The sequence below is a fragment of the Dermacentor silvarum genome, chromosome 3 (assembly GCF_013339745.2).
Source record: "Dermacentor silvarum isolate Dsil-2018 chromosome 3, BIME_Dsil_1.4, whole genome shotgun sequence".
In the NCBI taxonomy this organism is placed as follows: Eukaryota; Metazoa; Arthropoda; class Arachnida; order Ixodida; family Ixodidae; genus Dermacentor; species Dermacentor silvarum.
In genome coordinates this window covers 53,188,108-53,204,608 of record NC_051156.1, presented here as the reverse complement: position 1 = coordinate 53,204,608, position 16,501 = coordinate 53,188,108, and positions in this window count along the sequence as shown.

Here is a 16,501-nt window from a genome sequence, read left to right as displayed (position 1 = left end):
AACTGGAATATGCATCTGCAATACGGGATGCCAGTCGCGTAATCTTATTACTTAACTTGAACTAGTACACAGTAAACTCTACTCGTTTCATTATTTCTAATTATAACCGTACCGCAAGTATAACTTCAATGTAAACTAGTCTAGCACTCATTCCACTAGCTAATCGCCGCAGAGTCGGCCATCTTTTTCTATTTCATAAATTTTTTATCACACCACACTTCATGACGACTCATACTTGCGGCCTCAGTGCATTTCAAATTGCGTCGATCATCGCAGTAAGGTAGGGATTGATTCATGTAACACGAAGTCTTTCTTTCATCCCCGTACATCTCAGAAATGTAACCACCAAGTATCGTAGCCATCACAGATAACAAACTTTTTGCAAAACATTAGCTAACATTGTATAATGAGGAGAATCATTATGTTACAAGAACTCACTGCACTTGTTTGTTTTACTCTACTACTTTGTAACCACTCCCCTCTTTAATGCCAGGTGGCCCTGAGGGTACTTTAAACAAAAAATAAAATGACGAGTGACTGCCAGAGTTTCAGTCAACATGAAGTGTCATTTCCTTAAAATTGCATTAGGCGCTTTTGATCATTTTAAAATTCTTTGCATTTTCATGTAACAAAGTATCGTTGTGAGGGAGCATGTGATACTTCATGGCACTAATGCCCGTCAAATTGATTTGCACAGAGCAGATGACAGAGTTGTGCATTAGCAAGTAGGAGCTTGCTACATTGTTTCTGTTCTGGTCGTCACGGCTATAATGACTGGAAAAGAACAGTTGGGACTCAACATGTTACTTCCCCGATTGTCATAAAACGCCCTTAAAAGCAACTAAGCTTGTATGTCAAATTTCTCATTCCCGCTCGGTACGATACAGAACTGTAGACTGCTGCTTTCCTAACAGGGCTCACACCTCTCTATCTGGTAAACTTCCAAACATTTCATAGTGAGGCACGTAGTTCAAGAGGACCTGTTGTCATTATGGTGACAGTTGAGCATCTTGTGGCTTAGCGTGGGCAGCTTGCAGACCAATAATCTCTCTTTTGTCTGTCTTCCTGAAAAGAGAAATGACAAAGCCATGACACACATGCAAGCAAAAAATGGTGAAACAAAAGTTTGTCCCATAATGAATAAATCACGGTTCTAGTTGAAGTGTTCAAATACATACCCTGTGATGATGCTGGCCCTTCATGTTACTTCCAGTGGTGACACATTCACGGTTGACTTGTACGTTCAGAGACAATAGAGTCCAAAGGGATGAGTCCAAATATGAGCAGCGTCTTGGAGGCTGGAATCGAAAGAAAAAGAGCCTCAATTACTATGGTGGAAGTGTGCCTGAGTTTGTGATAATGTATGACAGAGAACAATGCACGAAACGCTCCATGACAGAAAAACACACACACCCAACACTGTTTTGAGTGTGCATTCTTTCAGTGGTGTCCTTGTGTGGGCTGTGCTTAGTCAAGCCTCGATTAGATGACAATTGTTTCTACCAGATACTAGTAATAAACACAGTCATTTTATTATGTCCTCAAATGCAGTTAATCTAACTGTTTCACCGGAAGTACACTTGTCACTAATGTGCAGTGAACTTATCGCGGTGTATCATTTATGCAGAAACAGCCAAAACTTTATTATCTATGCCGTACTCACGTTAGCAATTTTAGCAACTTGGCAAAATAGCAAGAGCCTCGTTTGAATTGCTTTGGAAGGGCAATAACTTTATAATTATTACTATTTTCTACTTTTAAGAAATGACGACAGGAATCTGCTTTATCCGCCTCGCACGCAAAGAAATTCAAAGTTGAAAATGCGAAGCACTGATTTTTTACTCACCGGCGCACAAGCCCAGGGGCTGCAAGGTTAATCCGCTTTCGTGGGTAGTCTTCAAGCAGACTGTGCTCGGTTCCAGCGATGAATTTTCGTGCTGGCCAGCACTTCTTTTTCGAGCAACACGTCATTACGCGGCCAGACGCGGCAGATCACAAACGGCGGAAGCCGTGCATGCAGCCGTTATGCTAGTGAAACGCCGCCAGCTGATCAAGTTTACCGTCTTTAAACAAGTTCGCTTGGTGGCAGCTATCGAATTTTGGACGCATAAATTGGCTGAGATATTATTGATATCTAATTAAAACGAACCTGCGTGATGCTGCTCAAAGGAAACGACCACCCCGCTCGCAAATATTACCGCCGTACAATTTGAATCGATAACGGCACCGGACTGCGGTCGATACAGTGGGCTGCTGCTGATCACACGTCAGTGAGGCCTCAAACCTTTATTCAAGTAACAAAGCACAGACTTTATAACAGAAGTCCAATAAAAAAATAGACTGCTTATTTTGTAAAAAGTGACAACATAGTTGTGTTTGTCGGTTATTATATGTACATTAATAGATCAAATATTGAGTCTGGTTGAGCGCCCTAGCAGAAAAATACAAACTAAAGTATGCGACCAAATTACAGTAGCTCCACTTGCGCGCTTATGCTGGAACGCGCCGCGGTTGATTTTTCGCCCTCTGTGGCCATTTGGTGAGCTCGAGAGGTTTCCGGGGCCTGGGGAGAGTTTCTCAGCACGTTTCGCCACCCGTCGGCGGTAGGGGCGCTGCGACCCGACCCGACCTAAAATCCCTATATAAGAAAAGTACCGCCATCCTTTGATAAGTGCCGCTTCTCTCTCTCTCCTGTATCTCTGATTGGACGATGATAGCGCGCGCTTTTCACTTTATATTTTCTTTTTTCTGCCCCAGAGCCATGTTGAAAGTCCTCTGCGCAGCCGCAGTCGCCGGCGGCGGCGGCGGCGCGCGCCCGGCCTGAAAGCTTCAACGTGGACTTTCTAGATGCGCCACCGTTGACTGGCTTTCGCAAGCAAAAAGTAAAAAAAAAAAGCAAGCGCTTTAGGAGAGCAGGCGGCAGAGCAAAGAGTAGATGGCGGTACTTTTCTTATATAGGAACTTTAACCCGACCTAGGGTGCCTCGATGCCCAGCGCCGCCGTTCAGGGTGGAGACAACCCCGCTGGCGCCGCCAGATTTAATCACACGAGCTCAGACTCAGCTACGCTTGCGCTCATAAATAGTGTTACTCGCGGCGCACTTCCAAGTGCTTTGCCTTGATGTGGATTTTTTTTATCGGTATCGCATCTGCACATCTTTATAACCAATAGCCGTTAACTCGTCGAAGGTCCAAGACGTAAATGTATGGCACCGGGAACATGCCCCAAGTTGCCTAATTCAATCACATTTAATATGCCGTGTGTATGTTTGAAATGCACACTATTTTATTTTTGCGCTTCGATGCTTGGAATATAAGGTTTGCGACCCTGTGTGTGGAAGTTTTTCTTTTTCGCTGTTGTATTTTGGTTTACACGTCACGCCTCCTTTACCGTAGCCAGCCACTCGCGCACGGCGGTTAGTTTCCCTTGCGTTGCGCGTGCTCTTCGCGTTCGTTGCAATTATTTGACGATATCTACACGCAATTTTACTTTTTTTGCCCCCAAAACTGTGTGCTGACAGGATTAAGCTGGTGTAAAATAACTGCGATGTGAAAATAAGGTTTAGTCAGGCCTGTAGAGAAAAATGTAACGTAACTTGTCTGTGTCAATCTTGCATAGTACACACAAGAAACCAAACGATGCACAAAATACATTAACTTATAATGTCTAGTACAGTCAATCATGAAAGAGATATGTACATGAAAAATTATATGTACTGTGTGGCGCCTGAAGGTTATGTTGAAAGACGAGATAAAAAAAAATTCGCAAGGTACACTGTAAACACAAATAAGCCTGAATGGGGGTTTTTTATGGTTTAATACCTTTTAAAACTCCATCGCCCAATATATTTACTCCATCACCATGGAGTAAAAAAAACATAAAACCATGATTTTACCTCCTTCCTGAAATGATGGAGTAAAAAACGGAGTGACCTGATAAAACTCCATTGACAAAATGGAGTTTCTCTGTGCGAAAACTCGTGCCGTGAAATGGAGTGAAAATGTATTTCCTCCGTGCACTGTAAACACAACTTACAGCCGGCATAGGTAAGAGATACGACGCGCAACCTTTTTAAACTCCTCGGCGCCAAATCTTATTTCATCAGTGGGAACGTATTCCATATAAAAACGTGAATTCATTCCCAACATTCATAAATGTAGTAAAATCGGTCTTAAAATGGAGTTTTCCCCCTCACGAGAAATCTCATATATAAATGGTGTAAAATAGAGGCTAATGGCGGCAGTCTCACACAAGGCGGAGTCGGGTCCTTTACGGCTCTGCAATTTTTTCTTTCGTGCACTTCAACTCATGGATACTACTTTGGATAATCAGCGGCCGTTTCTACAAGCATTTGGTGTCACCATGACAGCAACGACATCTCCATGTCTTCCTCAGCACGCCGCACACGAAGAGATTCCGACCGCCTCGTGGACGACGGCATGAAGACGCGATTTTAGGCCTAACATCCATTGACACCTGCTCTAGGCCGGGCAGCCGCAATGTTATTCATGCACGCCCGATGAGCCTCGTCCAGCGGAGCCAACCTCGCATCAGTCACCTCAGGTGAAACGTGGTGAAACGATTTTTCGTGCGCGATGTACATAGCTAGTGGTACTTGCATTCGGAGTTGTGGCGTTTACTTGTGCTCTAATGGACGCCTTGGTCCTAGCGCGCAATAATAATATTGTTCGAGAATGGCGGGCGATGCGGCATGACCCAGGTGAGCGTGAACGTTTCGGCCGTCGCGTTACATGTTACACGTAGCGAAGGAGGTGCCTTTAATGTGGCGCTACTGCTTTCTTTAGCAACTCGCTTCAAGCTGAGAATTCCATTAGAATACTACAAAGTGGGCCGATATTATGAGGAAAAAATAGCGTGTCCGTGCTTGGGTGTGCGCGCGGGAGGAAAAGGCGCGTGCACTCTTTGCTTGATTGTATGTGCGCGTGTGCGTTGTTACTGTGTTTGTACGTCGCTGCTTTTTCGTGAAATCTTACGGATGAAAGCTTTTCATGGTGTCCATGTGATAGTTTGTTGCAGCAGTGCTTGCATACACTTGCTTGTGAGGTTTTGACATCGGTCGGCGCGCAGGTAGGCACAGACGCGTCCACTAATTCCAAGGCGAAGCGAATCATGGGGATGGCAAGTAAGTCGTCGCACTCTCGTCAATCCGACACGCGTTTGGCAGGTTTTGTGGACACTGACCCCCACCGGAATGCGGCGGTCCATTGTCGCCTAGCTGCCTGCCTGTTCTCCCTCTCCCGGCGAGGAGTGGTACCATTCAGGCGCCCTAAACATGGTATGGTCATGGGCGCGATCGTTAACTTGCTCGTTCATTAGGAAGTCAAATTTCTGTACGTGTCGTTTGGGCGTGTTGGCTTGCTGACTTCTGTCGTCAATGATTTAGGAAGACTCCAGCGCCATCCAATTTTGAAAAACGGGATTATCTACGGACTTCTCACAATGCCGCATTTTGCATAAAAATCATTGGCAAAAGTGTGTAGGTCGGCTGCCATGTTAAGCTGTTTTTTTTGTAAGTGGATTACATTTCTTGTTTTAAATGTGGTTCCCCCCAAGTTATAGAGAGCGATAGTTTATATGGTTCACTCAAGCAATTAAATTGTTACTGTTGGCTACGCATCGTTCTGTCATTGAATGTTGTCCGCGCTTTCTTTCATCAGTACATCTGCATTGTGTTGTGGTGCGCGTTTGTTTATTGAATGTGCCTTATGTTGGACTCTTGGCCTTGCTGATGTATGGTATATACTTTATATTATTGTTAATTGATATGAATTATTTAAAATAACATGCTCTTATTACGCGTAATTTCCCTCAAATGCTGTGTTTCCTCTATGTTTTGTCTCCCGTGGGATGCTGTAATGCCTACAGATAATAAAATATACTTTATACCGCTATCCGAAAATCACAATTTATTTTCTTTATTAAATCATAACGTGCGTTGAAATGCTAACAAGAAATACATAGGCGAGAATGTACTCCTGTCAAGTATTCCATTCGTTAATGGTCTATCCATAAATATCGTCGTGCATACTTGAATCTTGTCAATGTCACATACTCTCGCGTACGTGAAAGCGCATATGCAGTCGTTTAATTTGTGCTGAATTCGCGTTTCGATTTACGCTATTGAACAGAGTTGACTAGCTGAAAAGGGGCAGTTTACTGGATGGGTAGATAAATGCTCTTAATATAATTCAATTCTATATTAGTCGCCAGTGAAATTTTATACATACATTCAAAATCTAACTAGGAAGGTGGAACACAAAATAAGCTACTGTAGAGGTTGTTACCGGCACAAAACATAGCACCTGCACTACTTCACCAGTCATTAATAAGTGTCCTAAAGCCACGGCACGAAAGCTGCTGCTTCAATTCATTGCAGGAAAAAAAGTATAAATAATGTAGCAGGATCTCAAGAAACTCTCTTCAGAAATGGATTAGTATTTACTCCATTTGCAACACCTCAAGAACACTTTCCAAAATGAAGTAATATTTACTCCAATTTTAACAGTTAAAGGACTCCCTCAAAAAATGAAGTAATATTCACTCCAATTAGGATACCTAAAAACCCCTTCCGGAAATGAATATTCACTCCAATTGGAACACCGTAAAAACTCCCGAAAGAAATGAAGTAATATTTACTCTTATTTGAACACCATAAAAGCTCTTGTGAGAGATGGAGTTAACTAAAACTCTATATGAATGGAGTATATTCGAACTCTCATTCGGGAATGCTCTAGGCGACGAGGCATTTACTCCCATCTGGGATTATTTGTGTTTAGTGTGTAGGCTCGACACACACAATTCGGGATAGGAGAGTTTTAAAAAAATTATTCATTACATGGGGGGGGGGGTTCAAGTGAGTACATCATTCTTATTACACACAATATAAATCGAACACAAGAATATAAACAAGAAAACGCAACCGCGGGTAATATTAATCAATATATCCAGCCAGAATACATCAGCTACCATCGAATACGTCGCATCAGCCAAACACATCGATGGCGAGTACAGAACATTTTATAAATAACCATTAGAACACTGATAACTACATTTAAAAAATAAACAACACTGCATACATATCGCGTACAAAAACCGTTAATGAAACTAAGACAGTCAAATACAGATTATCAATGTTTTTCACTTCGAAAATATAGTCCATGATGATGTAGGGCTGTTGACTTTAACAGACGGTGCCCATCCTGTCGATTTCCCTCGTACTGGTCCTCTTCAAAGTGTTTCTAAGTACAAGTAAACAACAAAAGTGATGTGGGGTCAAAAGCAGGGTGGGGTCGCAGCGCCCCCCTCCAAGCAGCGGCGATAGGCATGAACTAGCCCCGATGTGAAGGCCGTAAGAAGCGAACGCGCAAGCCAGTCGAGGCCCGGCCGTGCTAGAGTGTACTAGAATACGGTCTAGTACACTCTAGCCGCAGCAAATCGCGAACCGCCAAGCACTCTCGCCCGAATCCGGTGGCCCGCGTCGTCCCCCGCCCTCTTTGGATTAAGGAAGCTCATCTCACTAAAATAATTTCCAGCACTGAGAGAACAGCGAGAGGCACGGAGTGCCATATCTGTGCGCAGCGGAATATAGTTTGGGGCACATTTTATTTCATTTACAGATACTGCCACATAGGCGTATCCACCGGGGGGGGGGGGGGCAGGGGGGCACTTGCCCCCCCTCCCCCCCCCTCCCCCCCCCCACTTTCGAAAGCGGGCACTTTCGGCTACACACTGGAAAGTCCAACAAAACAACAGCTGAAGCAAAATTTTATTTCTTAATAGTGTCACCACGTTAATAATGCTTTTCTTTACTACGTATCCCCGGTTTGGGAAGCGAGTATTGTGCCTCCTCGTGACGCGCTGTAGCGGGCGACGCGCGATATTCGCCGTACACGCTTGCATTGCGCAGAAGTCCTGGCGCTGGACAGTTCCCGCACTTACAAATTACCGCCTAACCATACTTGAAAAAACAAAACAACCGGCTTGATATATTTAAACTTCGGGTGAGGGGAGAGGTCCGGATAAAGTATTTTAATCAGCCGTGCGCAACGATGGGTGTGCCTACTGCACGAAAGGGTTGGATTATCAAATGCTGGAACTATTGAATCTCCGTCCAGAGATAGTCTACGTACGTTGCAATATAAATATATATCTTATCACCATCAAAAATCTAATCAAACCACTTACAGGTCCAACTGCCGAATTTCATTGTGTAATCATGACTTATCGTTTATTTATTTACTTATTTATTTATTTATTCATTCATTCATTTATTCATGATACCTTAAAGGTCCCAGAACGGGACATTACATGAGGGGTGGGCACGTAGAAAAATGGCGGGACAGGCTAGGTGGCGTGACTTGAAAGATGGTCTTCAATATCTGTTTTGAAACGGGAAATGTTTGTGATTAGGGTGATGTCAGAAGGAAGGGTGTTACATTCTTGGGCTGTGTGCAGAAAAAAAGAACGCTGATACGTGGTGGAATGGACACGTGGTAGATACACAGCATTGGGATGCGTATGGCGGGAGAAACGATGCGATGGGAGGAGGAAATAACTTTATTGAGTCCTGAGGAACCCCTCCCCACCCACTCTTGGTTTAGTGGTCGGCAGAGGTCGCGGGCCGCACCCACATTGGGACGAGAAGCCCGTGAGCCTCCGCCCTTTCGTGAACCCTCTGGACAGACCAGAGCTGGGTCTGGTGGTCGTCGCTTCGCAGGGCGTCCTCCCAGTCTTCTTCTTTACTGAACATGGTGCCACTTAACGCGGAGCATTGCCAGAGCATGTGCGCTACCGAGCAGTATGATTCGCCACAATCCGGACATTGCGGCTCTACCTCTGGTGAATAAATAAGGCTCAGTCTGCCTCTCGAGGGGAACGACCCTGTCTGAAGCACTCTGAATATCGATGACTGTGGCCTATTGAGTTTAGCGTGGGGGAGCGGGAAGGCCCTCCTGGAACGATGATTTGGTTACCCGTGGTCAGTGAATGAAAGAACCAAAAAAATAAAAAAGACGAGCACTTTTGCGGTGGCAGGTGAGCGAGGGAAGACACAACCGGGATTTTAAGGCTGAGGCACTTGTATTATAGGAGTAGTCAGAAAGAATGAACCTGGCAGCATGGTTCTGAACCGATTCAAGAGAATTACTCATATTAACCTGGTGGTTGTTATAGATAGCACGGGCATATTATAGTTTAGAACGGATTATGGTTTTATATGCAAGTTCATTTATTCATGATACCTCAAAGGTCCCAGAACGGGACATTTCATGAGCGTCTGCGAGGTGATACGTTCGTGAAAGTGACCTCCGTCGAACGTGCAGAGCCATTTCAGTGCCAATAGAACACTTAACTCAATTTTTTCTAATGGCCTGTGTCACTTCTGCTTTTATTGATTTCATTTCCAGGCCGTTTCTGAATAAGGGCTACCCTACTAGTACTTGTTTCCCGGCAGGAGCAAGAACAGCCGTTATTTTATATTTTCAAGAAATGAAGACAACCTTATTGTGACGTGTTCCGAAATTTTGAACTGTGATGGTTGCTTACGTACTCTAAAAACCGCTACTGAATACTCGCTTTCCCCCAGTTCTTATGCTTTATACACGGCATTTAGTTGTTGATCCCGGTATCCTCAGTAAACTATGCGGGGCACGGTGTTAATATTTATTCGAAGTACGAAACAATATCCTGAGTCATGAGCGATAAATGTTTTTTCTCTGTAGGTTCATTGCAAGCCTTTGTAGAAAGTTACATATTGAAGTGTTCCAGGGTGTCATACCGCCGTTTTCCCCGACTCCCAAAACAATTGCATGAGATATGGACTTGAAATTCCATGAAAATAGGGAGAATTTTAAGCGCGATGCGTTGCGAAAATCTCACTTTCCTGCTTGAAATGCAAGTGTTGCAGATAATGACTAAACTCTTGTTTTCGAATTTATTCCCGTGCACCATACGGGATGCGTATAGGTTGCTTCTCCGGTGTCCTCGGGGAGTTAAACAAGGCATCTTGTTTATATCTGGGGATAATGAAATCTTGTGACGAAGTAAGATGTGTATTGATGAATTACTGTTTGTTGTTTTAATTTCCAGCAAGAAGTGCTTCAAAGCATTAAATGGGGACAAGGTTTAAAACGGAACACTAATATACGGGTAACTTTTCAAAGTATGCGATGTAATTACAGGAAACTGAAACATTTAGTGCAACTGTTCAAAAAAAAAAACACCTTCACTAAAAATCGGGTTGTTATTCACCAAGTTCGCACACCTCTGCCGTCTTTTAAGTATTGAGAGTAATTTATGTTGATTTTACTTCGTTCTGTATAACCTCGATAGTACTATTAGCTTAACTAGCGATACATTTATGCTGTAGACTTAACCACCAAGTACAATTCTTTGTTTAATCAGTACAATTGACTGCAACAAATGTGCATTTTTTTGTGAGCTGCACTGCTGCTACTGGGTTGGATCAGGGACCTCTGGGCACTCATTGCCATTTGTCCCTGCATCACATATAGATTTTATAGCGACAAGAAATAAATGGAAATGCAAATAATTTTTCGGGCCTCGATGGTTCACCATGTGTTATTGAGAAATAGGTCTATTGTTGGGAATACAAATACCTGACAGATGCATTTCCAGGCTTTTTCACTCATTATAATAGTCATTAAAATGATATATATATATGGAGAGAGAGTTAGATCTGCGGTTTGCCCCCCACTCGAGAAATAGTTGGTGCACCTCTGTACTGCCATCTTGCATAAGGAAGACATCGCAGTGCATAAGTGCATAAGTCGAAAACAAAGATTAGCAAACATAATTCCGCAGTTCAATAACAAATTGATCAGCAAGCTATTCACGCAAGGACGCTTCAAGGTTATTTATTGCAAAGTTCAATGGATTGGGAGAAAGAAAACCTAAAACAATTCCGAGATAGTTTAAGAGGAAGTTTTAGCTAGGGCCCAACTCCGATGCCGCCTATTCAAAAACATTAAAAATGCGTAAACGCTTTTCTGTGATAACCACTACGCCGATTTTAATAATAGTTTTTGCATTTGAAAGAGAAAGTTACATTCGAGTGACTGTTGGAAGCAGAATTACAATTTACCGCCTCAATTTTCATCATGAAATTTTCAAAAATTGTTAAGTATGAAAAAAAATAGCACAAGGTTTACAAACTCGTAGCTCTGCATCTATAACAGATATCGCAGTTCTGTACACTGCACCCATTAGAGCATCCAAAGCGGACAAATTTGACGTGTCAGTTTATATCTTAAGTGAATTTGTTACACGGTTTATAAGGGTTTTGCAAAACTTCTACTCACAAGATAGTGGTATGTTTGAGAGCCATTTATAACACACTAATGTTGCGCGCGTTAGATGTTCAGACGTGAGCAGCCTTGTCTAGAACGGGGGAACGGTGGCTACCGGGGCTCTCCGGAGCCTGCCAGCGACGTCTAACGGTAGTTGCTGGTCCGGAACGTGCCCAGCACCTACCGTTAGACGTCGGACCCAGCAGCTAGCGTTAGACGTCGCTGACTGGCTCCGGAGAGTCCCGGAAGCCGCCGTTCCCGCGTTCTAGACAAGGCTGCTCACGTCTGTACTATTAGGTGCAATTCACAGAATTCTGATATTGTTTTTCGTAGCTGAGTTACAAGCTGTAAATTTGATAGTTTTGTTTTATAAAAATGTGCCATTTTTGTCAATTTTTTTATTAAATAATGACGGCCCAAATCAAACATTCGCAGCAAACAGTCACTTTATTTTAACTTTTTCTTTTAAATGAAACAATCCTCATCAAATTTGGTGTAATGTTTTCCATGAAAAACGAATTCTGCTTTTCCATGAGGAGGCCCCGAGCTAAAGCTTCCTCTGATGAGGAACAAGGTTCAAGATATGCGTCAGCCTGGTGTCTAAGTCGCCTGAGGGAATTGCTAAACCAAGGGTTCGATTTATCGTTCGATATTTTGATCACTGGTATGTACTGGTTTACTAATGAGCTTAATTTATCTCGGAAGAGCACCCAACTTTTCTCGACCATTCGACTGTGCAAGGAAGGAAAAAAGGCATGACTGAAAAATAATTATAGGTCAGCATTATTGGTAGCATGGTCAGCCTTCCTATATTTACGAATGGCTTTGCTTACCGTAGCTCTATAAGGAAACGGTATAATTAATAGTTAACTGGAGCAGATTATGGTCACTAAAACCATCCAGGTAACTTATTTTCTGAACTGGTTTCGGATTGCTTGTAAGTACAAAGTCCAAGATATTAGATCCGCGAGTTGGTTGGGTGACAACCTCGGAGAAGTTGAAGTCTAGGATTAAATTAATGAAATCTAATGACATTCGGCAGTTAGAGGTCAGCATTTCCGAGTCGATGTGCGGAAAATTAAAAGCCTAACCGGCGTACACGTTCAAACTGTGTACTAGCTGTTTTTATTTTCAACCTTTCCGCGCAAAACTTTATTACGTTAAGCTCTGATGATGCCCAATCCTCTGTTGAGTCGTCTTGAATACCAAAGAACAGTAAGTTAGATAGTCGCAGCCTGTTCTCTGCGTCATCGCATCTAGAGTTGATTGCTATGAGATGATTAGGAACGCCATTCAAAACATCGGCTCTCGCGGCGGAATCGGCCGAGCGAGCGTTTCCATGAGAAGATTTGTTTCTTACCATTTTCCGGAGAATACGAACTTCCTGCTGCATCTCAGGGCAATCCTTCGACATTGCTTCGTTAGTGGCAGGACAGTTGGGACATTTCAATGAAGGTGCATCATAGCGGCATTATGTTGCCCACCGCAACGCTCCAAAATTAAGCTCACGATCAAGAGAGCATACAAGCAGGCTCTACACCTCTCAATTAAGACCGCAAACGAAACGTTTACGGCTCTAGGAAAACACAACACTCTTGACGAGCTCATGGAAGCCCAAAGAATTGCCCAACTGGAGAAACTCTCGCAGCCTCCGACGGGGCAACACATTCTGCAATTACTCGGGATTACATACAACACCCAATTCGGACAAAAGCGGGACCTTCCCAAAGAGTTTAGAAAACACATACACATCCCACCATTACCTAAGAACACTCACCCTTTGAGCAACCAAAAGCGCAGGCAGGAAAGAGCCAAATCCTTACAAAAATGCTTTGCAAACTCTATGGGCAGCGTCTATGTAGACGCTTCCGAGTATCGTGACAGAGACGCTATGACAGCGGCTGCACTAGATCAGCAAACTCAAATCATCGCTGTAAGCTAGGTCATTACAACCTCGCTGGAGGTCGGGGAGGAAGTGGCAGTCGCCTTGGTGTATGCCTCCTCGGCAGCCAAATTCATAGTGAGCGACTCAAAGACAGCTATACGAAATTTCTCGAAAGGGCGCATTTCGCCTGAAGTCCTCAAAATTCTGGCCAGGGTACCCGAAACCCGGCGCAGATGAACGCAACTCGTTTGGGCACCGGCGCACTCCGGTCTTCCGGGAAACTAAGCTGCTCACAATCGAATGGAAGGATGAGGTCGACTATGTTTTTAACAGAAGTGCAGAAAGAAGGATATTCCACATCAATATGCTAAAGAAGTATGAGGAACGCGATCTCTTACGGGTGCAGGAGGTCTCTGTCACAACCGAGATCCCTAAGCCTTTCACATACTTCACACGGAAAGAGCAGAACAAGTCTCGCGTGGGGACCGGCTGAAGAGCAAGCTTTCGCCATTCTGAATTTTGGCTACGCTCACAATCTACAAGCACCCAACATTACAAATGGTCGGATATCGCCGAAAAGATTATCTGAGCCGTGTTTAAATTATTTAACTACCAAGTGTACATTACCATAGTGTTTAATTCCTTAACCTGGGGTGTGCTGAAGGACAGGAAGCTAATTAGCGACGTTGCTTTTAAAGGTATAATTGTATATATGCACCTATACATTTTCCAGTAGTGAACTCTTTTTGAATGTGGAACTTCACGCAACACGCTGACCTTTGTTTTCCACATTTTTTACCCATTAGAAAAGTTAACCGGGGGTTGTCAGGATATGTACGCAAGCGCGCGAAACACACAAGAAACATTGCCGTGTTCGCTATGCGGGGGCGACGACGAAGCGATGTGATCGCGTGGCGCGTGGCGTGTGGTACGTGCCGCTGTTCTGAGCTGTTCGGCGTTAAAGGCCAGCCGATTCGCGCTCAACGCCCGGTGCGAAAAACCCAGATCGACCACTCCGTCATTCTCGAGCGCCAAGGACCTGTGTTCCTGCTGGGCAACCGGTCCAGGCAGCCAGGCGGTTTGGCCGCTTTCCCGGGTCACTGCCACGACCAGCTTGCTGGCGGAGGTGAGAGCAGTAGCGGGAGCTACTGCGCAGCTACTGCGGCTGCTAGTGCCATGGTGCCGTGGGTAGACCCAGGGTGACGTCGTCGTACCGCCAGTCGACCCTTCGGGACCGACTTCGGCCTCTACGCATCCACGGGCTCCATGCAAAGGAAACATACGGCGATAGACAATTTATATTATACATTAGACACTCTAGTAGCAGCCTGAGGACTGCTTGTGTTAGCATACTTTTAAGAAGCAGATGCCGCGCTCCCGACAGGTTCACTGGTGGCCTAAAACCGATGCGAGCAGCACGTACGTACAAGTGGTTACGTCGACCGTGGTGCCAGGGCACCCATCCATAATTGCTCATTATGTGTATCGTCTGACAACTCCAGTTCCATCGGTCAGTGCTGAGCTTTTGGCCATACGAGACGCACAAACTTGGTCACAGCTGCTTCCACGTCACCCGCACCAGTTATAATAATACGCACTGACTCCACCTCGGCCATAAAGGAGATTCGGAAGGTATACAATGCCCACCCTGTCGCAGCCAAAATACACCGAATGACTGCACTGATGCCTGGTCATCTTTGGATACAGTGTATTCCACGGGACCCTATTTCTGCCCACATACAGGCTGACACCGCCGCCCACAGTGAGCTGCCACTAGCTGTGGAAGCGCCTTTCCCAAGTGACCCCCAGGGTGATTTCCTCCACCGCACCACACGAGATTTAGTTCCACCGTGTGGTTCAAACCTCCCAGGCGGCCTTACCCGCCAGGAGGAGATGGTGTTGCGGAGACTCCGTGTGGGGACCCGCCGCGGTGGCTCAGTCAGCTAAGGCGTTGCGCTTCTGAGCACGAGGTCGCGGGATCGAATCTTGGCCGCGGCGGCCACATTTCTATGGAGGCGAAATGCAAAAACACCGATGTGTTTGCGTTGTAGTGCACGTTAAAGAACTCCAGGTGGTCAAAATTAATCCGGAGCCCTCCACTACGGCGTGCCTCATAATCAGAACTGGTTTTAGCACTTGAAACCCCACAAAGAAGAAAAAGAACTCCGTGTGGGGGTGGCACTTACTCCATCCGTGACCTATGCTTGGCCACAACACCTCCGTGGACCATTTGCAGATACCTTCCCATATTGCCCAGCTCGAACGTCCACGGCTACAATCAAACTCCTGTTGTGGACATGCCCTGGTCTAAACCAGATACGACGGCGCTACCTGCAAACAGCTAGTGGGCCTTCATCCCACGCGGCCACCGGACTATGATTCTTGGCTCTATGGAAACGACCATAGAGCACTATTGGTGTTCATCGCCTAAACTGGCCTACATTTCTAAATTTAATCATTTATGCCGTTGGGAGAACTTCCGAAAAAAAGTACCTGTCCATTGTCAAGTCTGTATTTTTGCGTTAAATATAGATTTAAATACTTGGGAATAAATACTTGGGAATAATACTCACATCTGACTTAAAATGGAATGACCATGTCGAGTACATCGAAAAACGGGCCATGAAAAAGCTTGGTTATCTAAGGAGGAGTCTTGGAAATACCACGCCGGACATAAAACTTCTAGCATACAAGAGGTTTATTAGACCATCGTTAGAATACGCTGCAGTAGTATGGGATCCCTTTACTGCGTTCAACATAGAAAAACTAGAAAGGGTTCAAAGAAAATCTATCCGATATGTATTTAGTAGTTATAGCTGGCAGACGTCACCCTCACTCCTCTTGCAAAGGGCGGAACTTGAACAACTACAAAGAAGAAGAAATACGGAAAGGTTGAAATTCTTTTATTTGGTTTTTCATGGAAAGATTGGACTTGACAAGATATTATATATAAAACCCGCATCTGAAAGTGCAGTGCGCTTTTGTCACTCTAAGAAAGTCATAGATTTTATAAATCGCACTGATACGTTCAAAAATTCTTTTTTTCCAAGAACAACCCGTGAATGGAATTGTTTACCAGCTGATGTTGTAGAATGTGAAACAGTTGATTTATTTATAGATGCACTGAGGAACCGATCTTGATGTTTTGTTCATGTAGTAAAAATTGTATAGTGATGCATTTCATTGTAGAAAATGCAAGGTTTGTCTCTGTGCGCAGTTACTTATCATTTTTTTACTTCGCTATGTCTTTGTGATGTTTTATGTTGCAACTTTTTGTCATCAAAAATTA